The sequence below is a fragment of the Callithrix jacchus genome, chromosome 4 (assembly GCF_049354715.1).
Source record: "Callithrix jacchus isolate 240 chromosome 4, calJac240_pri, whole genome shotgun sequence".
Taxonomy (NCBI): Eukaryota; Metazoa; Chordata; class Mammalia; order Primates; family Cebidae; genus Callithrix; species Callithrix jacchus.
The window spans coordinates 58,521,766-58,547,201 of record NC_133505.1 but is presented as its reverse complement, the minus strand read 5'-3'; positions in this window follow the sequence as shown (position 1 = coordinate 58,547,201).

Sequence of the window (25,436 nt, the reverse complement as noted above, 5' to 3'; positions counted from 1 at the left end):
GCCAACAACACTTATGATATCATAAAAGGTATCTTTTCCATCTACACAACTGTGGGCCAAGATTAAGAACCATTTCATCATATACTTTCAAATCTTTGAATAATGCATGCTTTCCACCATTTTCTGATCCCTTATTGCAAGGCTTACTTTATTTTGTTTTATTTTAGTTTAGTTTAGTTTAGTTATTGGGACAGGATCTTGCTCTGTCACCCAGGCTAGAATGTGGTGGCATGATCTCAGCTCGCAGCAGCCTCAATCTCCAGTGCTCAAGGGATCCTCCCACTTCAGACTCCCTAGTAGCTGGGACTACAGGCACTTGCCACCACACCCAGCTAATTCTTTTGTATTTTTTGTAGAGATGAGGTTTGCCATGTTGCCCAGGTTGGTCTCGAACTCCTGGGCTCAAGTGATCCCCTGCTTGGCCTCCCAATCTGCTGGGATTACAGGTATGAGCCACCTTACCAGGCCATGAGGTTTTCTTTAAATTTGTCCAATATAAGCTTGCCGTTTGAATAATACATGATCTGGGAAAATATTTATTAACCTCTGATATTTAGTCATCCATCGCATATTTCAAAGAAGCTTACATTCTCTGTCTTCATTGTTGTACTACAGATTCATACAAGTTCTAAGCTTCTTTCCTTTTCCTGGCACTAGCTGGGGCTCTCAGAACAAAACCTCAGAACTCAAGGGCAAATAGAAATTTTTCTACTACCCTTACATTTGGTATATATTCTCCCATTTAATAATGTATTAAATAAGCTTTAGCTTAAATAGATCTTAAAATCTATTATTAGTTCTCCCAAGGAAAAGACTTTGATCCCCTCAAATAGAGATTCTAGGATTCTTTTATTTGCTAATCCTTCAACCTTGGCATGAACCCATTGTTGTTTCAGTCAAGTCTTCAACAACTACCCTAAGGTGATGTGAAGATTCATCTGAAACTACTGCAGGCATATTCTTCTGGGGATTGTTCCCATTTTACTTTACTGTATTACCAGGGCCCTGTGTCTTTCAGGGCCTAAGTTTGGGGGTTTTGGAAAAGATCTCCAGCACCCTCCTTGCTTGCGTATCCTGTGGTAAGCCTGAAAATGAAATACAAATTGTAAAACTATTGATGATTGTTTGCTTGTTGTTATGAATTTGGTGCTGATATGCATGTGGTTGATGGAGTTTTTATTAGTTGAAGTATGTACTATTAGAACTTTCCCCTTACCAGCCTATTTACATGGAAAAGTCATGTACTTCTGAGCAGGTGTCTCTTTTGGAACATGCTAAAGACTCCTTGCCTGTATCTCTCCATTAGACTAGAGCTTCCAATCCCTGTTAGTAATGTTTTACATGAAAGGTTTGAAGGGATCAAGTGCCAGCAGACACGTTTAAACCAAGCGAAAGAAAAGTCTTGAATTTAAATTCTGCTCTAGAGACTTGGGGAGGCTGCCAGCTCCCTGTCTCTGACAAGCCAGCTTTTACCAGATGGGTTAAGTTACCCCCTCTATTTGTTACCAAAGACCTAATGGATGATTTTATAATTGCTCTGGAACTCCCTTTATTGCCAACTTGAGAAATTTCTTTCATCTCTTTAACCAGAGGGGTCTTATTAGTTGGAAAATGCTGGGGAGCTGTCCCTTTTCTGGTAGCCATTACTTCAACAAAGCTCTTTGGGTTCTTTTCTACTTTACCTTCTCTGGAGGTCTTCTGTGTGAGCGACTATACTTTCTGATGACTAGCAGCCCTTTTATTGGCAACACTCACAAATTCTGGCTTAAAAGTTATCACTCATTCAGGCAGTTATCAAGTCATTTCTTTCCTTGATAAGGATGACTGAACATTTCCAGGTAGGGGTTTATATAAGCTTCAGTGTCATTCCTTTGATGGAATCTCAGGAACGTGTTCACCTGGATTTCAAAGACTCTAAATCCCAGTGATAAACAATATTTCTATGAATAATTTCAGAAAATCGTGTATATTTATTGATTGTACGGCTAGATGAACAAACCATATAATTTTTACTGAACTAGTATGCCCTGTAGACCTTTCTTTTTCCCCTCAAACTGTGGTCTACAGGCCACATGCAAGTGAACTCTAAGAGGTACTTGCTTATCAAAGTGTACTTGTGTTCCCAGACCAAACTGAGGGTCAGGCATCTTATCCTTGCCACCGAATAATAAAATACAGATGAACTGGGAGAGAAGGGAGTTTATTTCTGTAGCTACTTACAGAGAGAAGACCTGGAAATTATCACCTGACCAACTCAAAATTACAAAGTTTTCCAGAGCTTACATGCCTTCTAAGCTATATGTCTACATGTAAGTGTGCATTCAACTACAGACATAAGTGATTAACATCTTTTGATCTATAACTAAGACCTGGGTCCTGAACACCTTCCTCTGGAGCCTCAGTAAGTTTACTTAATCTAAATGGGTCCAGGTGCGGGGGTGATTACTGTTACCTTGTCTCCTGCGAAATCATGGAGATTTGGCAAGTTCTTTTAGACCCCAGTAAACTTGTTTGTGGAGGCCTGGGGAGTTTCTTCAGACCCCCAATAAAACTTGGTTAGTCCTAAATGAGTCCTGCTAAGAATTCCTTTGTTACCTTGTAGTGCTTCAAGGAGCAGCAAAGGCCTAGGCAAAACTCTTGCTAGGCTTTTGTTACCTTACAGCCTTTGTGTAACAGTAGTGGCTCTTTCAGCTTTTAATATTTATCTTAACCACTTAGTGCTGAAACAGTTGTTGTGGAGGCCTGCATTAATGAGACCTGGTCTGCCACACTCGGAACTTGTAGAAATTAGCCTCAAAGACGGTCTTCTTATTCTTGTAAAATTTTGCCTCCCGTTTTACTAGGGTTTGTCTATATGACTGACAATATAGCAGAAGCAATGGTAGGTCACTTCTGAGAATAGAATGTAAAAGACATGACAATTTCCATCTTGGCCTCTTAGCCTCTGTGTCTCTTGGATGACTCACTTTGGTCATACAGACAAACCCTGGTAGAATGAGTCACTTTGGTGAATCATCTAAGAGACAGAGAGGCTGAGTAACCAAGATGAGAGGGAAGTGACAGAGGAAGATCCTGACTCACTTTGGTGTGTCATCTAAGAGACAGAGAGGCGAGGTGACCAAGTTGTCCTATACAGAAGCCCTATAGAAAAGCCCATGTGGCCAGGCACTAAGGTCTTCTGGCAACAATGAATGAGGTCTGAGGTCATCTGCCAACAGCCAAATGTGTAAGACATCTTACATTTAAATATCTACTCCAGCTCCATTCATTTTTTCCAATGATAAAACTCAAGCTGACAGCTTACTTGTAACCATCCAAGAAACACTAAACCTGAACCATCCTGCCAATTCAAATCTAGATTTGAGACCTCAGAAACTGTGGGAGACAATAAATGGCTGTTGCTTTATACTAGTAAGTTTTAGGATTGTTTGTTATGCAGCAATAGATAATTAATGTAAGTCTCATTCTAGATCTACTGAATGAGAATATCCAGAAAGTAGAGCCTGGGAATCTTCACCATAAGCAGACACGCAAAAGTGATGGTATCTTTGCATATTGAAATTGGAGAACCATGCTGTTACTGGCGTTTTTAAGCTCCAAATAACAATCGACTTCCATTCTTTATTAAGTCACTACTAAATATCCCTTCTTCAACATGTGACTAAAGTCAGTTTTTATTCAATGATTTCTATTTCAGTGCCTAAGGACTTCTTGAATTTTGTTTATTGTAATGGTTCTGCATTTCTTGATATAACTTTTGAGAGTGGAACCATATTGAATTGGTCAGATTGAGACATTTGTGGTCTAATGTGATTTTCAGAATGACTCCTGAAAGAATGATTACAACTGCTCACTCTGTATCTTTAAATCTAACCACAAAAATCAAAGAAAATTCAATTTACCACAATTACTTGGATGAATAGGAAATGCTCAGACTTCTTTCTCTCCAATACATTTTCCTTTACCAAAGCATAGGAGCCAACTTTCTAAGATCAAAGAAAATCTTTTCTTTTTTTTCAAAGCTAGCAAGCCATTAATATCCATCTCTGTAAAGTAATCCAAATGAATATTTAAAAGTGACTTGTATAATTAGCAGAATTTCACAACAGTGTCAGCATTCATCTGAGGACTGTCTGTTGGGGAGTCAGAAGAGCTCAGGGTGGGAGCAGAAGGGAGCAGTGACTTGGTAGAGTCACCTTCATTTCTCCGAATTGAGGCTGCTTTATTTCTGAATTGAATATGCCTTTGTTTTTCTTCTTGAGACAGAAATTAATTAGAACATATAAAGAGCCACTTTGTAAATTTGGACAATTTGAAAATAAATATTTTTATCATCACTTTGGGTTTACCCTTGGGTTACCACATCATAGGAGTTTAAAGTATTACTTTTTTACCCCCTCCACTCATATCTGTCAGGCTTATGAAAGTAGAAATAATATAAGAATAAGAGATAAAGAGATTTTTATAGAATCCTATACTTTTTTGAATGGCACTGCAGAAGCAAATGTCCACAAAGATAGGTTGGAAGATCAGAGAAACATCTCTTAACCAGCACTCCTAGGTGTCCTGGTATTGGTAAATAGGTCAGAACTTACAGCCAGAATGAGACCACCAAGGGGAGCTGATGAGAAATCCCACAGAGGACTGGTAGCTCCTTAAATTTACTGCTTCTGTGAGTTCATGGTCCTGTGTCTGTGGTTGCCATTGGTCAACAGTGTCAAATGGGAGAGAGAAAGCTGGACATGAAACAAGGACAGGTAGAACAAGATGGAATATTCCAGCATTTATCAACTGTCTGTCAACAACTTCTGACCCCAGAGTCATCAGAGAATCAAATGCTGCCTCACCATATCCTCCCCTCAACTTCCCTTTTGCCCAACTCAAATTCAGAACTACACAGGGAAAGAGATTCTGGGAAACATGTTTTTCCATATAACCAAAATCACAATAGAATGATTTTTTACTACCTCCTCCCCAATTAAATATGAAATCATCATGTTTGGCTCCAAATTTTTTACTTAAAATGTAAAGTAGATATAACAACACCAGCTTCAGTGTCAGGAGACTTGGACTGGAACCATTTTCTGTTTCCTAACTAACTTTATCCATTTAGTTTCCTTACTTCACTGGGTCTTGGTTGTCTCATTTTTATAACAGCTGGTATTGGATAGAAGAGTAGACAAGTGACGAGCTTTAAAATAGCTTATATCCAAGATGTTTTATTATTTCTGACTAGACATTCTTTGTCATTTCTGTTAGCTTTAAAATTCTATGGTTCAAAAAGGCAATGCATATCTAATAAAGCTCTCTTTATATTTAAATTACTTGCCTTTCATTAAAATCTGGTCTATTAAACTCAGGCAAGAGAAAGAAATAAAAGGCATCCAAATAAGAAGACAGAAAGTCTAACTAACTGTTTGCAGACTATATGATTCTACACCTAGAAAACCTCATAGTCTCTGCCTCAAAACTCCTACATCTGTAACAACTTCAGCAAAGTTTCAGAATACAAACATCAATGTACAAAAATCAGTAGCATTTCTATATAACAAAAATATCCAAGTTTAGAGCCAAATCAAGAATGCAATCCTATTCAAAATAGCCACAAAAATAATGAAATTTACCTAGGAATCCAGCTCAGCCAGGGAGGTGTAAAATCTCTATGACAAGAATAGCAAAACATAAATGCAAAAAATCAGAGATGACACAAACAAATGGAAAAACATTTCATGTTCATGGATAGAAAGAATCAATATCATTCAAATGGCCGTACTGCCCAAAGCAATTCACAGATTCAATGCCATTCCGTTTTTTTGCTTTTCTTTTCTTTTCTTTTTGAAAGAAAGAAATAAAGGAGTGAAGGTGAGAAAGAAAAAGGAAGAAAAAGAGGGAGACAAAATGGGAATGTAGCTTTATTCTAAAAATGGATATTGGCTGATCAATATTTTGTGTATTTAAGGTGGAGAATGTATATTTTGTGTATTTAAAATTGAGAGCTCTATAAATATTTATTGAGTTTACTTATTCCAGATCTGAGTTCAAGTCCTGGATATTCTTATTAATTTTATGTCTTGTTGAGTCTAAATCTCTTTATGAGAGTTATGTATCTGGGTGTTAGGATCGTTAGCTCTTATTGTTGCATTGATCCTTTTACCACTATATCTTTGTTGCTTTGAAATCTATTTTATCAGATGCGAGAACTGCAACTCCTGCTTTTTATTTATTTATTTATTTATTTTTGCCCTCCATTTGGTTGGTAAATCTTTCTCCTTCCTTTTGTTTAAGTCTTTGTGTATCTTTGGATGTGAAATGGGTCTGGATGTAGCATATCATTAGGTTTTGGCTGTATGTTTTGACTGGGGGATTTAATCGACTTAAATTTAGGGTTACTGCTATTTGATGTTAACTGGCTATTTTATCCATTCGTTTATGTAAACCCTTCTTTATGTTGATGCTCTTTACTTTTTGATATATTTTTAGAAAGGCTAATACTGGTTGTTCCTTTCTATGTATAATGCTTCTTTCAGAAGCTCTTGTAAAGCCAGCCTGGTGGTAATAAAATCTCTGAGTACTTGCTTGTTCATAAAAGATTTTATTTTTCCTTCAATTGTGAAGCTTAGTTTGGCAGGATATGAAATTCTGGGCTGAAAGTTCTGTTCTTTAAGGATGTTGAATATTGACCCCCACTCTCTTCTGGCTTGTAGGGTTTCTGCTGAGAGATATGCAGAAACTGTAAGAGATCTGTAAGTCTAATAGGCTTCCCTTTGTGGGTAACCTGACCTTTCTCTCTGGCTGCCCTTAGTATTTTCTCCTTCATTTCAACCCTGGTGAATCTAACGATTATGTGCCTTGGGGTTGCTCTTTTTGAGGAATATCTTTGTGGTGTTCTCTGTATTACCTGGGGTTGAATATTGTGCTGCTTTGCTAGATTCGGAAAGTTTTCCTGAATAATATCCTGGAGAGTATTTTCCAGCTTGGATTCATTCTCTTCGTCGTATTCAGGTACACCTATCAAATGTAAATTAGGTCTTTTCACATAGTCCCATATTTCTTGGAGACTTTGCTCATTCCTTTTTATCCTTTTTTCTCTATTCTTGTCTTCTTGTTTTATTTCATTAAGTAGATCTTCGAAATCTGATATCCTTTATTCTGCTTGATCAATTCGGTTATTCAAACTTGTGCATATTTCGCTAAGTTTTTGTGTTGTGTTTTTCAACTCCGTTAGTTCATTTATATTCCTCTCTATATTGTCTATTCTTGTTAGTATTTCATCAAACCTTTTTTCAAAGTTCTTAGTTTCTTTACATTGGGTTAGAACTATGCCTTTGTTTTTAACTCCCAGAAGTTTCTTATCATCCACCTTCTGAAGCCTACTTCTGACAATGGCACACAGTCCTTTTCCATCAGGGCTTGTTCTGTTGCTGATGAGGAACTGTAGTCCCCTGTAGAGGGAGAGGGGTTCTGATTTTGGGTATTTTCAGCCTTTTTAGGCTGGTTTCTTCCCTTTGTTATAAATTTATCCATCTGTCATCTTTACAATTGTCACCTTTCTAGTTGGGTTTCTGAGTGGACGCCCAGTTTATTGATTCCCAGCACTGGAATCTGAGCAACCCACTGCGCCGGCCAAAACAGCAGTGATAAGACTGATGGTGCTCTTCTGCCCGGGAATCTCCTCCCATTTACTCTGCACGAAGAGCTGCCATGCCAAGGCGCCGGCAAAACTGCTACGCTGGCCACAAGAGTTGCGCTGATGACCCATGGGGCCCCTCCACTGGGAATCTTCTGGTCTGTGAGCGACGAAAATTTGTCTAAAAATGTGGCATCCTCTCATTCTCCGTGCTTTCACTGGGAGCTACTATCCTAAATTGTTAGTGATCAGCCATCTTGGATCTCTCATTTCAATGCCATTTCTATGAAAATACCAATTACATTCTTCATGGAATTAGAATAAAACTATTTTCAAATTCATATGGAACCAAACAAGAGTTCAAATTGCCAAAACAATATTAAGCAAGAAGAACAAAGCTTGAGGCATTACATACCTGACTTCAAACTATACTCCAAGGTTATAGTAACCAAAATAGCATGGTACTGGTAAATAAATAAAACCAGACATATAGATCAGTGAAACAAAATAGAGTTCAGAAACAAAACTGTACACCTAAAGCCATCTGATCTTCAAAAAAATTGACAAAAACAAACCTTGGAAAAATGACTCCCTATTCAGTAAATGGTGGTGGGATAATTGCCTAGCCATATGTGGAAGATTGAAGCTAGACTCCTTCCTTATACCATGTACAAAAATCAACTTAAGAGAGATTAACACTGTGGTTCTCAACATTTTTGTCACCAGGGACCAGTTTTGTGGAAGACAATTTTTCCACAGACAGGAAAAGGGGATGAAACTATTTCACCTCAGATCATCAGACATTAGGGTCTCATAAGGAGCATTCAACCTGGAGCCCTCACATGTGCAGTTTACAATAAGGTTCATGCTCCTATGAGAAGCCAATGCCTCAGGTGATCTGACAGAAGGCAGAACTTAGGCGGTAATGCTTACTTGTCCTCTACTCATCTTCTACTGTGTGACCTGATTCCTAAAGGATCACAGACTAGAACCAGCCCATGGCAGGGGGTTGGGAACTCCTGGATTAAAGACTCAAATGTAAAACCTAAAACTATAAAAATAACCTAGAAAATGCCATTCCGGACATAGGAACTGACAAAGATTTCATGACAAAGATGCCAAGATAAATTGCAGCAAAACCAAAAATCGGCAAGTGAGGCCTTATTAAACTAAACAACTTCCGCACAGCGAAAGAAAAAACCAACAGAGTAAACAGACATGGGATGGGACAAACGGCCTATAGAATGGGAGAAACATTTGCAAACTATACATCCAATAAAGGTGTAATATCCAGAATCTATAAGGAACTTAAACAAATTAACAAGCAACCCTATTAAAAAGTAAGAAACGGGCCGGGCGCGGTGGCTCAAGCCTGTAATCCCAGCACTTTGGGAGGCCGAGGCGGGTGGATGACGAGGTCAACAGATCGAGACCATCCTGGTCAACATGGTGAAACCCCGTCTCTACTCAAAATACAAAAAATTAGCTGGGCACGGTGGCGCGTGCCTGTAATCCCAGCTACTCAGGAGGCTGAGGCGGGAGAATTGCCTGAACCCAGGAGGCGGAGGTTGCGGTGAGCCGAGATTGCGGCATTGCACTCCAGCCTGGGTAACAAGAGCGAAACTCTGTCTCAAAAAAAAAAAAAAAAAAAAAAAAGTAAGAAACGAATATGAACAAAAACTTATCAAAAGAAAACATCCAAGCAGATAGCAAGCATATGAAAAAAAATGCCCATATCAGTAATCACTAGGCAAATGAAAGTCAGAACTGCAGTGAGATACAATCTCACAGAAGTCAGACTGGCTATTATAAAAAAGTGAGAAAATAACACATGCTGGCAAAGTTGTAGTGAAAAGGGAAAACTTACATACTGTCTGTGGGAATGTAAATTAGTTCAGCCACTGTGGAAAGCAGTTTGGAGGGTCCTCAAAGAACTTAAAACAAAACTACCATTTAATCCAGCAATCTTATTACTGGGTATATCACAAAAGAATATAAATTGTTTTACCACAAAGTCACATGTGCATGTATGTTCATTGCACCACTCTTCACAACAGCAGGGACATGGAATCAGCCCACATTCCATCAATGGAAAACAGGATTTAAAAAAGTGGTACATATACAGCATGGAATACTACACAGCCATAAAAAAGAATGAGATCATGTCCTTTGCAGCAAAATGGATGGAGCTAGATACTATGTTTACTACCTGGGTGATGAAATAATGTATACACAAAATCCCCATGACATGCAATGTACCTGTATAACAAATCTGCACATGTACCCCTGAACCTAAAGGTTAAAAAAAAGAGTCTATTCTATTTATTTTTGTAAAAAATAATCTACCTTGCATTATATACCTCAGAGCAATGGTTGTTCTCTCATATTGTATCTTAAATGTACTGTGGGGTATAGGGTCTAGAACTAGACATCTTAGAAAATTGGGTGTGAAGTCCAGAAGAATATTCCACTAGTACACAGTGTAATAAATCTGGGAACATTATTAAAAATACGAATTCCTGAACTCTACCACTGGAGTTGTTTCTTGTGTAATTGATCTGCAGTGGAACTCTGGCATCATTACTTTGGTGTTTTTTTAAAACTCCTCAGGCAATTCTAATGTACAGTCAGCACTGAGAGAAATACTAAATTAGATCGCCTGACAGAAATCAAATATAAGACTAATTTTACCTGTCCATAGCTATTTATAAAAAACCTTGTTTAAACTCAGCCTATATGAATTCAATCTGTATAACTGAAGGTCTAAGATTCTAGGGGAAGAATATTCTTTCCATCTTTCTTTTTCCATTCTAATACACCTGAGTTGAATTTTTTAAAGAAAGATTTCATGCACAAAGGAATTAAGAGGACTCAAATTAATACTAAGAATAAATTATGTGTTTTAAAAAAATAGTAAAATACAATTGTTTGCTACTCTTGCTCTCTATTCGTTCTGCTAATGCTTTTTTCTTTTGTATCATTTTATTATATTTGCACATTTATGCCCTGGATAACACTTTCAAGTGGAAATCTCTTACTTTTTCTGTACCTCAGGTATGTAATAAAAATCTGTAGAGGATTTAGTATTAAGGTGCTAACCTGGGCACCATTTGCTGCATTTTCTTTTTAGCCTCCTGTATCCACAATACCTCATTTTATCTTAGCCAATTCTGGTTGCAAGGGTCTTGACCTTAATGGCTATATCGTGTGTCTGACCTCACTGGCCTTCTTGATTTTAAGTAGCTGTACCTTCTGTAACTAGTCTAACCTTAGCACAGGTTTTAATAATTCTTTAAAACTATATTTACATTCAACCAATGAACTACACAGCAGTTTCCAAATTGCACTCCAAGATGTTTTGCAATTGAAAGTTTAAATTATGGAAAATAACCACATATATTGCCTTTTCCATGTATCATAACTTTCTGACAACCCTAAAGATGGATATTACAAAGAAAGTGTCTCTTATGTCTACTCTTTTTTGTCTCACACCTAGAAGGTTCATCTGGTTAGTACCTCTGATTCTATTTTATTTTTATGAAAATCTGATTCTGTGTTGAGCCAACAAGCCAGCCCATCAGAAGCATTTAGCAGAGTGAAATAAGGAAATAATTCAAATACTTATTATCTGTCAAGCTTGGGTCCAAGAATTTTAAACATATTTTTCTATTTAATTTTAAAGCCATCTTATAATGTGAAGGCTGTTATTATTATAATGTTTTTTACAGAGAAATAAACTGAGATTGAAGAACAATCCAAAACAAAATAGAAAGTGGTATAGCTACAATGTAAGCTGTGTGCAATGTCCAAGTTCTTAATAAGTTCATGCTACTGTTATTCCATCAATTCATCCAACCATCCATTCATCCATTCATTCATCCATCCATCCACCCATCCATTCATCCATCTGTACATCTGTCCGTCCATCCATCTATTCACAAAAAGATGTCCTGGCCTGGAAGTAATGCTATACATTCTACAAAAATATCTGTTTACCACTTCCTAAAATTCTCTGTATGCCCTATCCAGATACATTATTTTTGCTTTTCCTGCTATGCTCCATGCAATAAGAGGCCAAATCTGCCAGATTATCTCAAAGATTGTCTTCTTGCTGGGGAGTCTTGCCAGACAGTCTTCTTAGATTTAGGCAATAAAAAGTACTGGATGAAGATGGGACAAGGGAAGAAAGAAAGGTCCATGTATTTCTCCTCTTCTCATTTCTACTTTGGTGCTTTGTCTTTGGGGTAATTTTTAATTCTTCCATAACTACTGCTTTTGCCTAGTTGCCCTCTCCTCTACAGTTCCAGTTCTCAGCTGATGACTGTTGGTTCATGGTTTTGTGTAGTTTAGACTGAACTGTGTTATTTTAAAATTGGTAACATTTTTTAAAACGTTTTAATTGGGTGAACTGACACAAAAATTTAAGAATCCTGATTCTCTTGAAAAATAGCTTTGGCAATACAGAGTCCCACATTGCCATATGGTGAAAACCAATTGGTGCCATATGGTTTGAGGCTAGGGTCTCTCCCTCTGCTCCATCTACTTTGCCACCTGCCTGATACCTGTAATTATGTGAGAGTGCTATCTCTCCTCTTGTCTGTGGGACACTGCTTGAATTATAGTGAGAGGAACCATTGTTCTTTTCTAACATTAGGATGCAGAATGAGAGAATGTGAATGTTGGCATAAAGAATGCAGGCTAGAGACACAAAGCTCCTCAGTGATGGAGAAAAAGCCTTCCTTCCTTGGTTTTTAGTTGGTAGTTCCAATTCATCCAGGTTTAAAATCAAAACCCTAAACAGATCGATGGAAAACATAAGGGTTTAAGAACTGTAATGGGTTCAGCATGATTTAGAGGATAATTTGCCTTTAATTATTGGAGTATAATGTTGGGTTTGGAGACTGCAAATGTAGGACAAAGCCATGAAGGCAAAGTGATATGTAAGAAACCATATTTTTAAAATTTTCTAAATTGTAAAAGCAAAAGCCTAAGATTAAGAAAATTAAAAATATCCCAAGACCCATCAGTGTGCTGTATTCAGGAAACCCATCTCACGTGTAAGGTTACATATAGGCTCCAAATAAAGGGATGGAGGAAGATTTATCAAGGAAATGGAGAGCAAAAAAAAGCAGGAGTTGCAATCCTAGTCTCTGATAAAATGGACTTTAAACCAACAAAGATCAAAAGAGACAAAGAAGGGCATTACATAATGGTAAAAGGACCAATGCAACAAGAAGAGCTAACAATCCTGAATATATGCGCATCGAATATAGAAGCACCCAGATACATAAAGCAAGTTCTTAATGACCTATAAAGAGACATGGACTCCCACACAATAATAGTGAAAGACTTCAACACTTCACTGTCAATATTAGACAGATCGATGAGACAGAAAATTAACACGGATATCCAGGACTTGAACTCAGATCTGGACCTAGCAGACTTAATAGACATCTACAGAAATCTCCACCCCAAATCCACAGAATACACATTCTTCTCAGCACCACATTACACCTACTCTAAGACTGACCACATAATGAGAAGCAAATCACTCCTCAGCAAATGCTGAGCAAAAGAACGGAAATCAAAACAAACAGTCTCTCAGAACACAGGGCAATCAAATTAGAACTCAGAATTAAGAAACTAACTCAGAACTGCACAGCTTCATGGAAACTGAACAACTGGCTCCTGAATGTCGACTAGATAAAAATGAAATGAAGGCAGAAATAAAGATGTTCTTTGAAACCAATGGGAATGAAGATACAACGTACCAGAATCTCTGGGACATGTTTAAAGCAGTGTCTAGAGGGAAATTTATAGCAATAAATGCCCACATGAGAAGTGAGGAAAGATCTAAAATCGACATCCTATCATCAAAATTGAAAGAACTAGAGGAGCAAAATTACAAAAATTTCAAAAACTAGCAGAAGACAAGAAATAACTATGATCAGAGGAGAACCGAAGGAGACAGAGACACAAAAAACCCTTCAAAAAATCAATAAATCCAGAGCTGGTTTTTTCAAAAGTTCAACAAAATAGACAGACTGCTAGCCAGATTAATAAAAAGGAAAAAGGAGAAGAATCAGACAGATGCAATAAAAAATGGTAAAGGGCCTTCTCTTCCCTGTTCTTCCTGGAGTCAGGAAAAGCTGGGTTGAGATGGGGGAAAAATATGATAAAGGAGATATCGCCACCAATTTCACAGAAATACATACTACCATCAGAGATTACTACAAACAGCTCTATGCACAGAAATCAGTAAACCTGGAAGAATGGATAAATTCCTTGATGCTTGCACCCTCCTAAGTCTAAACCAGGAAGAAGTTAAAACCTTGAACAGACCAATAATAAGGGCTGAAGTTGAGGCAGCAATTAATAGCCTACCAACCAAAAAAAAGTCCAGGTCCAGACAGGTTCACAGCTGAATTCTACCAGACATACAAAGAGGAGATGGTACCATTCCTTTTGAAACTATTCTAAACAATACAAAAAGATTCCTTCTCAAATCACTTTATGAGACCAACATCATCCTGATACCAAAACCTGGCAGAGACTCAACAAGAAAAGAAAACTTCAGGCCAATATCCATGATGAACATAGATGCAAAAATCTTCAATAAAATATTGGCAAGCCGATTGCAACAGCACATCAAAAAACTTATCCATCATGATCAAGTAGGATTCATCCTGGGGATGCAAGGCTGGTTCAACATACACAAGTCTATAAAGGTAATTCACCACATAAACAAAACAAAAACAAAAACCACATGATTATCTCAGTTGATGCAGAGAAGTCATTTGACAAAATTCAACAGCCCTTTATGCTAAAAACCCTCAATAAACTCGCTATTGACGGAATGTATCTCAAAGTAATCAAAGCTATATACAACAAACCAACAGCCAATATCATACTGAATGGGCAAAAACTGGAAGCACTCCCTTTGAAATCTGGCACTAGACAAGGATGCCCTCTCTCACCACTCCTATTCAATATAGTATTGGAAGTTCTAGCCAGAGCAATCAGGCAAGAAAAAGAAAGAAAAGGTATTCAAATAGGAAAGGTGGAAGCCAAATTGTCTCTGTTTACAGACGACATGATAGTATATCTACAAGACCCCATCGCCTCATCCCAAAAACTCCTGAAACTGATAAGCAACTTCAGCAAAGTCTCAGGATATAAAATCAATGTGCAAAAATCACAAGCATTCCTATACACCAATAACAGACTTAAAGAGAGCCAAATCAAGAATGAACTGCCATTCACAATTGCTACAAAGAGAATAAAATACCTAGGAATACAACCAACAGGGAACATAAGGGACCTCTTCAAGGAAAACTACAAACCACTGCTCAATGAAATAAGAGAGGACACAATCAGATGGAGAAACATTCCATGTTCATGGTTAGGAAGAATCAATATCCTGAAAATTTTATGAGACCAACGTCATCCTGATACCAAAACCTGGCAGAGACTCAACAAAAAAAGAAAACTTCAGGCCAATATCTGTGATGAACATAGATGCAAAAATCTTTAATAATTTACTGGCAAATCGATTGCAACAGCACATCAAAAAGCTTATCCATCATGATCAAGTAGGCTGCATTCCAGAGATGCAAGGCTGGTTCAACATATGCAAGTCTATAAACGTAATCCACCCCATAAATAGAACCAAAAACAAAAACCATATGATTATCTCAATAGATGCAGAGAAGGCCTTGGACAAAATTCAACAGCCCTTTATGTTAAAAACTCTCAATAAACTAGGTATCAAAGGAATGTATCTCAAAACAATAAAAGCTATTTATGACAAACATAAAGCCAATATCATACTGAATGGGCAAAAACTGAAGGCATTCCCTTTGAAATCTGACACTAGAAAAGGATGCCTTCTCTCACCCCTACTCAATGTAGTATTGGAAGTTCTAGCCAGAGCAATTAGCCAAGAAAAAAGAGATAAAGAGTATTCAATTAGGAAAAGAGGAAGTCAAATTGTGTCTCTTTGCAGATGATATGATTGTATATTTAGAAGACCCCATCATCTCAGCCCAAAATCTCCTTAAACTGATAAGCAACTTCAGCAAAGCCTCAGGATACAAAATCAATGTGCAGAAATCGCAAGCTTTTCTATACACTAAGAACAGACTAACAGAGAGCCAAATCTGGAGCAAACTCCCATTCACAATTACTACAAAGAGTAAGATACCTAGGAATACAACTAACAAAGGATGTAAAGGACCTCTTCAAGGAGAACTACAAACTACTGCCAGAGGAAGTAAGAGAGGACACAAACAGATGGAAAAACATTATGTGCTCATAGTTAGGAAGAATCAATATTGTGAAAATAGCCATACTGCCCAAAGTAATTTATAGATTCAACACTACCCCCGTCATGCTACCAATGACCTTTGTCATAGAACTGGGAAAAAAAAGCACCTTAAACTTCATTGGAACCAAAAGAGAGCCTGCATAGCCAAAACAATCCTAAGCAAAAAAGAACAAAGCTAGAGGCATCATGCTACCTGATTTTAAACTACACTACAAGGCTACAGTAATCAAAACAGCATGGTACCAGTACCAAAACAGAGATATAGACCAATGGAACAGAACAGAGATGCTGGAGGCAATGCCACACATCTACAACCATCTGATCTTTGACAAATCTGACAAAAACAAGCAATGGGGAAATGATTCCCTGTTTAATAAATGGTGTTGGGAAAACTGGCTAGCAGCATGCAGAAAGCAGAAGCTGGACCCCTTCCTGACACCTTACACTAAAATTAACTCCAGATGGATTAAAGACTTAAACATAAGATGTAACACCATGAAAACCCTAGAAATAAACCTAGACATTTAGGACATAGGCATAGGCAAGGACTTCATAACTAGAACACCAAAAGCACTGGCAACAAAAGCCAAAATAGACAAGTGGGACTTAATTAAACTCCAGAGCTTCTGTACAGCAAAAGAAACAATCATTAGAGTGAAGCAGCAACCAACAGAATGAGAAAAAATTTTTGCAATCTACCCATCTGACAAGTGACTAATATCCAGAATCTACAAAGAACTAAAACAGATTTACAAGAAAAAAAAAACCCATCCAACAGTGGCCAAAGGATATGAACAGACACTTTTCTAAAGAAGATATGTATGAGACCAACAAACATATGAAAAAATGCTCATCATCACTGATTATTAGAGAAATGCAAATCAAAACCACATTGAGATACCACCTCACACCAGTTAGAATGGCAATCATTAAAAAAAACTGGAGACAACAGATGCTATAGAGTATGTGGAGAAATAGTTGGTGGGAGTGTAAACTAGTTCACACTGTTTGTGGGAGTGTAAACTAGTTCAACCATTGTGGAAGACAGTGTGTCAATTCCTCAAAGACCTAGAAATAAACATTGCATTTGACCCAGCAACCCCATTCTTGGGTATATACCCAAAGGATTATAAATCATTCTATTATAAAGACACATGCACACGTATGTTCATAGTGGCACTGTTTCTAATAGCAAAGACCTGGAACCAACCCAAATGCCCATCAACAATAGACTGGATAAAGAAAATGTGGCACATATACACCATGAAATACTATGCAGCCATAAAAAATGATGAGTTTATGTCCTTTGTAGGGATATGGATGAATCTGGAAATCATAATTCTTAGCAAACTGACACAAGAACAAAAATCAAACACCACATGTTCTTACCCATAGGTGAGTGTTGAATAATGAGAACATATGGACACAGGGAGGGGAGCATCACACACTGGCATCTGTTCGGTGTCTAAGGGAGGGACAGCAGGCAGGTGGGGAGGTTGGAGATGGATAACATGGTGAGAAATGCCAGATGTAGGTGAAAGGGGGATGGAGGCAGCAAACCACATTGCCATGTGTATACCTATGCGGCAATCCTGCATGATCTGCACATGTACCCCAGAACCTAAAGTACAATAAAAACATAATAATAATTACATAAAAATATATCCCCCTAAGAAATAAGGATAAGAATTTTTCTTTTCTGGATACTAAAAGGTTGCTAGATTGGTATTTACAGCAATATTTCATAGACCAACACTTAATAGATTTTTAATTACATTGTTCAGCTAGTTCCTAGGTTATATAGCTTCAGGCTAATTTTTTATCAACCTGTACCTCCTATTTTTTTTTTTTGCTATGTGGATGGCAAAAATATTATTTTTTTTATAAGGTTATGGCATGGACTTCAATTTTGTAAAAAAAAAAAAAGCAAAGTAAAATCTGGAAAATGATATTACTTAAAACAAGTTTATTTGTATCTTTGCATTAAATAATTTTTCAAAATAATCAATTTCAAGATTATTACCAATATGTTCAATTTAAATATTTTTATGAAGAATAAAAGAAAACAGGAGATAAGAAAAGAGCATAAAAGTTGATTCACTTTTAGCTTTACTTTTATTTCTTTCCTTCCAAAAACTACAGAATCAAGGGTATTCTAAATTTCCCAAATCCTTGAGAATGCACATTTATTTTCTTCTTTTTGAGGGGGAGAAAATTTTTTCCTAATATAAAAATTTTTAATAAAATAAGCATAAAACTGCAGACTTGGTTGATTTGTTTTTATTAAAGTATCTTTCCCTCTATAATTTCTGCCTGCTTTTAATTTCATGGCAAACATTAGCTAATGATACAAAAATGACTCCTGTGTAACATTTCAAACCTCAGAACTCACTGGCAAGAGAAGGAAAGTGAATGCCATGCTGAATATGCCAGAGCAGGTTAAATATTTTGCCATAGATATGATAAAGAAAAAACTTTTCTTTATTCTTAGCGGCTTCTTAATTCCTTAGAGCAAAGATAATATTATGTGAAAAGCACCAGGAAATGGAATGAGGTATAATGACTGGAGTCTCAGCAGAAGAATTGTGTGAAATAAACTATATGACCAGGGGCCTTGAAAATCAAAATGAATATGATATGGCTGTCTGGTATCTGATCACAGGTGAATGTGTCTCTTCATTACATTTGTCTTTTATTGTTATTATTATAAAAATCATCATTCATCTATTATTGTAATTTCTCAGTTGAAAAAAATTAATGTCAGAAATAGAATGCTTTACTTAATTTGTACCCACGCCAGTGCTAGTCAATACTCATAGAATTCCCAGTGCCCTGTCAATGCACTTCAACCCTTCCTTGTTGAGTCTTTCTTAATTGACTCCACTGAAGCAAATCCAATTTCTACTCTCAGTTCCCGTACATATATGTGAAGAATGCTAAATTTAAACTATTTCTGCTCAATTTTGTGCTGTCAGCTCTTGACACACCAGACAGAATGCGGTCACCTGAATTTGCTTTATATCTTATTTTAAGACCATTTAATTGGAATGATTTTGTGCCATTGTTTCAGGACAGTATTAAAGTGATATCCTAGAGGTGAAAAACAAATACATTATTCAACTCCATCATCCAATCTCTCTAAAACCATCTTCTTTGCTTTGTCTGCCTTATTTGATTTATATATGAGATATAAGTGTCAATAACTTGTTTTTGATGGGTGCAATACTGCTAGGAAAATGGATATCGTTGAACATTAGGCTATAAAGAGGGGTATGAAGTATAATTCAGATGGGCTTCATGACACTTGTCCCTCATATGACACACATTCTTTTCATTTCCAATTTCATTGGAACAAGCAAAAAGAATGATTTCCAATCTGTCCCACCTCATAAAAATAGACCTTTGTTTAATTCTTTAGAACCTAAAATTATCCTTTGGATATTGTCAACCAATCATCCAAGGAAAACGTCCCTGGACAAAGTAATAGAAATCTTCTAGGTATTGAGATGGGTAAAATATTGCTGTTACTTCGCTTTTAATGATTGCACAAAATATTACAGAAACCCAAATGTGATGATAATAATGAGATAGAAGGGTACTTCTATCTCCTTTTTATTAAATTGTGCCATCTTTTCAGTAATGTACTGCAGTTTGCAAATGTAATGCTTTTTTAATAAAAAGAGATTTAATCACAGACTCTGAATTTTAAAAAAAAAACATAGTAAATGAACTGTGTTTGTCAAAGCCCAAAGCCTCATTTAGTTGTAACCAAAGATCTTACACGAAGGACGCTACTTTTCTTTCTGATTATAGTTGATGATGGAGGATAGGGGCTCCAATTAAACTTATTCTGGTTTTCGTGATCAGCAAGTTGGATTACAAATGCTGCTTCTCCAAAGTACAGAGCCTGATAGAAAGTTGGCTGCCTGAATTTCAGATGTCCTGATATTTTCGAGGAGAATCTATTGATTATGTCACATCAAGCTTGTTATGTATAAAGAACATTTCCTCACAGAAATCAGACTATGCTGTTAAATACTTGGCATTGAGTCAAGAATTATTTTGAGTTCCAATTTACTAGGAAACAAAGAATGTATAGTCCATTTCTTCAAAAGGGCTATTAAAGAAATAGAAGAATGTATAATATTTCTGTCCTAGGCTTCGGAAAAAAAACCTATATTATATCATGGCTCCTCTACAAACACTAGTTAATAGATGCATAATTCTAAATTTGGCAAAAATAAAAAACCCTCATATAAAACATATTCTTTTAGGCATCACCAGAAATGTTATATTTATGTTAACACTTTTACATTTTTCTTTTTAAGTACATAAGTGACTTCTGGGAAGCTGTGTACTCTGGATAGGGCCTGTAGTCTGCATAGGTGACCCTATGTGAACAAAAATTTCCAGGTGTAGTGGAGTTACTGGACTGAAAACCAATCATTAGCAACTTTAGGAAGATTGTCAACTAATGACTAATGTTCAATTAGCTGGGGACTGTGATTGCTGATTTTAAAAAAATATTGTACTTTAATTAGAAGAAATTAATTGAATTGCATTTTTCTCTTTTTAAGCTCTTCAATCATCAACAAGAGAAACAGGAACCTAGATTAACATTTACATACATTTTGTTTTTACAGAACCACAGTAGCTGCTGCGAAGAGAAAGATAATAGCATAGGATATTTTCTGCTAAGTATTTGGGTTGCTTCCTTCTATCAAAAAATTAAAAATAAACTCAGGCTATTGAATATAACTAATTGTAGCAACTAGGTGAATTTTCCCTAAGGGAAGATAAGGTAAAGTAGGGGACAAAGTATATTGGGAAAGCAGAAGCTCCGACAACAAGAGCATCATTTGTAAAACTCCTTCCTGTTTCCGTGAAACTTTGGTCTTTATAAACTTTCCATGGTGATCTCCGCTTCAACCGCCAAACTGTTCCTCTTCCGATGGCAGCTTGACTGACGTAAAGCTCTGAATATATATAGGTAGTTTCTTTAATATATATCCCCAGAGACTCTGAGCAAGTGGATAACACCACAGTAGAAATCTGTAGTTTCTCCATTTGTCTTAAAGTTCAGTAATCTCTTCATTTAAATAGATTGCTTTTGATGCATTTATATTAATATTCAGTATTTTTTTCCTTTTCTCACTGACTACCTTTTGTTTATCTTCCTTTTTTTTTTGCCATCCCTTATAGGACAGTAAAAAATTAGTAATGTAGAATAATGTTATTTAATACTAGAAATAAGAGCTTTGGGATTGACAATAATATTCTCATTAATGGTGAGAGTTTGTTTGTAGATTTTCATCTCTCTGGCAGTTTTGTAATTATAAGCGGCATACCTTTGGGTTCCATCTATATGCCATCTATATGGTTTAAAACCCAGACTATGTATTTATGTTGATAAGCTTCAAAATGTTTTGCAAGTCTAGCAGTAGATGGCCTTAGTCCCCAAGGCACATTTAAAATTGAAAATGGAACTTTTCTCCAAATATTTTTGTTCTTACATAGGAAATCCAGAATGGTTGCGTAAGGGTTCCTTAAATTCCAGCTTGAATTTGCTGCCACCCTCAAAGAAATACCTTGATAACTGGTTCCTGACCTACTTGTGCTTTTGAGCACTCAAGTTAAGCATGATTGTGTATCTAAAAGTGAAAATATTTCACTGTCAGATTTCTCATGTTGAAAGGGCAGCTGGATAACCCTCCTTTATGATTCGAGGATTTGAACAATCACTATTAGATTGAAAAAGTACCATGTGTTATACAACAACAACGGTAGATGTTTTATATAAATGGCTACAAGACCTTTAATGTCAGTAATTATGGCAATATTGGAAGAGTTTGCTGTCAACAACATTTATAATAAATACATTAGCAGATCTGCTGAAACTTTGACATGGGTTTCCTGAGTGCTGAGATTCTCACAGGCCAAATTAGGTTTTACAAAATTATATATCTCTCCTTCATTGCCCCATTAACTGTGTTTTGAAAGATGGCATTTATTATCTACAAGTAGATATTTTAAAAGTCAAAGAGAGAGAAAAACAGAGATAACTCTATTTTCTTTCTCTTCTTTTACTTTTTTCAGCAATCACTTTCAAAAACAAGAAAGATGAGAGAAAGATTAAGAGGAGGAGAAGGGGGAGGAGGAAAAAGAAGGAAATATGTTTATTTTCTGTAATCTTTAAAAAGTGCAATTCATCTAGAAATTACAGAATTGCATAAGATTACATAGCCACCATTTTGAAAGTCTTCATTATCGCATTATTTTATTCAGTATTTGGGTCAAGTTATTAAAAGGGGCTTTATTTCCACCCCACCTTCTTCTAGAGAGTATTTCAGAATTCAACTGGGGAGTGGGGTAAAGGGCAGTGAACACGTTTATGAGCTTTCTAAATCATGCGTTAGATATAAAGTGATCCATTTGCATTTAATGTGAAGTACTGGCCTTAATTTACAATTGAGACGAGGAGAGAGAAGGAAAGCAAAATGAGGTAGTCACCTACTATTTATCATGCAATCAAGCCCTATAATTAAAAGAAATCATGAAGACTGAAGATAAAGAAATAAATTTGTGAAGAAATAAATTTCTGAAAAATCATGAAGACTGAAGATAAAATAATTTCATGATTACTTCTATGCCACACGGAAGTCCTGTACTCATTTAGTAAAATTTAGTAAATTTTTAGTAAATGAGTACAGGACTTCCGTGTGGCACAGAAAGGCGGCAAACTATAGGTTTTCTGAGTTGGAAATTGTATCCAAAATATTTAGTTTTGTGTTCTAGATGTAATAATTATTTAAGAATTGAAAAAAACTCATTTATTTTGTATAAAGCTAGTGGTTTAATACACATCAGAGTATCACAGTGATTTCTGGGTGAAATTCTCCTATACGAATAAATATCAACAACATTAGATAATCTTTTGCTTTTAGATGACTTTGATTGTTACAAAGCTCTGTTTTCAATTTCTTTGAGACAGGATCTCACTCTGTCACCAAGGCTGAAGTGCAGTGGCACAATCATGGCTCACTGCAGCCTCAATCTCCTGGGCTCAAGTGACTGAGTAGCTGGAACCACAGATATGTGGTACTATGCCTGATTAATTTTTAATTTTTGTGTGTAGAGATGGAGTCTTACTATCTTGCATAGGCTGATCTCAAACTCCTGGTCTCAAGTGATCCTTCTGCCTTGGCTTCCCAAGTCTCTGGGAGTACAGGCATAAGCCACTGCGCCCAGCAAAAAGCTCCTTTTTAATGATGAGATGAACTTTTGCCTTTTTATAATTGCGTGTCAATCTTCTTAAGTTGTGCCTGAGGATCTAAGATGCAGGTACCACTGGGGATAATTTGTAGTATGTCACTTTGCTAAAAATCTGGAAATACATTTGCTACTTCAGGGTTCTATTTTGAGGTGTTTTGGGGGTTGTTGATACTAAGTGTCATGGCTATTTAGTTGCTGTAAAACTAAGAACCCCATTTAACTGATTTGTAATATAGGTACATATTTGAGAAAAAGCTTAAGATAATTTGTATTTTAAGAAAATCAGATAACCTTTGTCTGAAGAATCAGTCGTCACACTAATGTATGCAAATAAAATAAGAGTTTTAGTAGCCACTGTGTCTCTAAAGGTTATAGTCTTTTAATTAGAATCAAGCAACTAATTCTAAAAATATCTCTATATTTTTCTGGAAGCATTATCTTTCTTTACCGAAAGCCTTATATATCTTCCTATTTTATGTTTTAACATGTGAAATAATTAAAACGTATGCTTTGCTTCTTACTGGAATTAATTGCCCCTCTTTTAGTGTGGGTGGATTTCATGTGGCTCTTTGGGATCATGTGGCTTTCTGATTCGTATGCACTTGTTGATATGTCATGTTAGAAGATATTGAGTTTCTATCAGTTTGACACCCTAAATCCTACACTGCTGATTTACATAACTATGAAATTAGCAATAGCCAATATTTCTTCTAGCATAAACTTAAATTTTTGAAATAGTTAATAAAGATGATAAAATTTCAAAATGTTACACAAAATTTCAGTTCTCCTACATTAATAAGTAGAATTAAGGTAAAATTCAATTTCAAATAAACACAGCACTGAATGCCTTCTGTTTGTAAGAGTCTTTTTTTTCTTATTTAATTGAAAATACTCAAAGTATTGTTAAAAATGACTGCCTTAACACGCTGGGTTACTCAATGCTGTTACTTCACTCTCTCCTTCCTTTTGTCTTTCATGCATGAAACAGTATTAGAAATATTACTCATTAGTGATTTTTATTCCTTTCTTTAGTCCTTCAGTTTTGTATTCAACCAATAAACACTTATTGAGTACCTATGGCATGTTATCGACTGGATGAATATGCCCCTAAGAAGCTACCAATTTACTCTTCTATAGCACAATAGGAGCCAGTTTTCAGCTTTTATAGAACCCACTGCTTGCAAAAGTTAAGACTTCCTTTACAGTAGTGCTTCTCAAATTTTAATGTGCCCAGGAAGAATCAGGGGATTTAATTAATACCATATTCTTATTCGGTAGGTCTGCAGTGGGACCTGAGACTTCGCATTTCTAATAAGCTCTGGTTGATGCAGATGCTGTTGGCCTGGGGACCACACTTTGAGGAGCAGGGCTTTAAAGATGTGATTTCTTTGAATAGGTTTGTATGTCCACTCATACAATGGAGACATTGCTTTGTGAATAAAGATTAATATTTATAGAACTTACACACATTAGTTTTACAATTATGGATTTATCTTCTTTGCTTTCATGGTATTTATCATTTTTTTGATAAAGTTAATATCTTACTTTATTATTTACATTTTCATTCATTGAACATAATCCTGACACATAAACAATATGTTTCAGTGGAAAATATTTCTAAATATTTCTGCTTATAAACCAAAATAATGAAATTGATATCTGAATAATAACTGAAGGAATGACTCATACAATTGAAATAAATGAACCAAAAAAGAATATTTAGATCATTCTTTCAGATATTTTACTGATATCATATTGCTTTAATTTTTTTAATTAAAATTTTAAGGAACAAGTAAAAAAATAATTATTCACTGGTAAAATGGCACTAATAAAATAAAAAATAAGTTTCAAGCTCTAAAAGTGAGACAAGAAAGGTATGAGGTACAAAATAAGGTTTCTAGAACTAGAAACATCAAAGAAGCAATATCTGAACCAAAACAGTTATAATTTTTTCAGAATAATAGTTTTTAACAGTTTGTCAATCTTAAGTACATATATGCCTCAACAGTGTACAAAAAACATGTGTAGTTTGCATTATATATATAAGTATATGCATACATAATGACTGTCTTTTCCTCATTTAACGCCAGGAACAAATTCATTCAAGTAGTGTCATATGTATCTGATAACTATTCTAATCATAATTACAGAACTTAAAGTACACAAGTTAAAATTTTTTTCTTTTTTTCTTTTTCTATTTTTTTGAGATGA